This window comes from Schistocerca gregaria, unplaced genomic scaffold, assembly GCF_023897955.1.
Source record: "Schistocerca gregaria isolate iqSchGreg1 unplaced genomic scaffold, iqSchGreg1.2 ptg001502l, whole genome shotgun sequence".
NCBI lineage: Eukaryota > Metazoa > Arthropoda > Insecta > Orthoptera > Acrididae > Schistocerca > Schistocerca gregaria.
This window is the reverse complement of record NW_026062790.1, coordinates 15,001-15,878: the sequence shown is the minus strand read 5'-3', so window position 1 is coordinate 15,878 and position 878 is coordinate 15,001. Positions and strand designations below refer to the sequence as shown.

Genomic DNA, 878 nt, shown 5'->3' with positions numbered 1-878 from the left:
CCGCGCGCTGCGTGAGCGCACGCACTACAGCCGGCTGGTGGGGGGCGCCCAGTGGCAGGAGCGCCGGCCGACGGGCCCGGCTGGCGTCCCAGCTATGCGCCGGCGCACCCTGCGCGCGGCGCCAGGCGGCCAAAGTGGGTTCTGTCGAGCCCGGTGCGAAGCGCGGTGGACATCTGCAGTGTGCTGGTCCGATTGCGGACTGTGTGCGTTGAGGATGCGCCGCCGCCCGGCACTCGGCGTCGCGACGCCGTCTGCTGCTCGGTCGCCCCCAGCGGTTCTCGCAGGTGGTTTGTATCGCAGCTCTGCGGACGTGTTGGCGCGTGCGCTGTGCTGGGAGAGTTCGCTTCTGCACCCAAGTGGGGCTTTGCCCTTCTGTGGCGCTGGCGTTGGAGCTGCCGGTCACCGTAGGTGGCGCGTGTTGTTTCCCGCCGGCAATGCCACGACAGCACGCTCCCGGGCCTCTGTCGGCAGCGGCAAGCTCAGTTGGGAGCACGGGTGTTCGCACTGAAAGCGTCTACTCGCCTATCTCCGGGCGATTGCGCCTCTCTCGAACCCGACCAAGTACTTAGGACGGCGCTGCGCGCCGCCGGGACCTGAGAGGGTTTCGAGGTGTATCGTGCAGGGGAGCTCAGCCTCCTCCTGTTTGCAGAATAATTGAGCGGACGCTTGCGTGTTCGCGCGGGCCCTCGGGACACACTCCCGGGCGGCCGGCTGCTCAGCTCTCGTTGACGCAGCTCCCTGGTTGATCCTGCCAGTAGTCATATGCTTGTCTCAAAGATTAAGCCATGCATGTCTCAGTACAAGCCGCATTAAGGTGAAACCGCGAATGGCTCATTAAATCAGTTATGGTTCCTTAGATCGTACCCACGTTACTTGGA

The 878-nt window shown here is 64.8% G+C and overlaps 1 non-coding gene across 1 annotated transcript in view; it reads left to right on the top strand.

The window, feature by feature from the left end:
- Positions 1-735: 735 nt before the first annotated feature.
- Positions 736-878, top strand: part of LOC126332712 (small subunit ribosomal RNA) — a 1,893-nt gene continuing 1,750 nt past the window's right edge. The window contains exon 1 of the ribosomal RNA XR_007563886.1: positions 736-878. This exon is cut by the window's right edge and continues 1,750 nt beyond it. This is a non-coding gene — a ribosomal RNA (small subunit ribosomal RNA).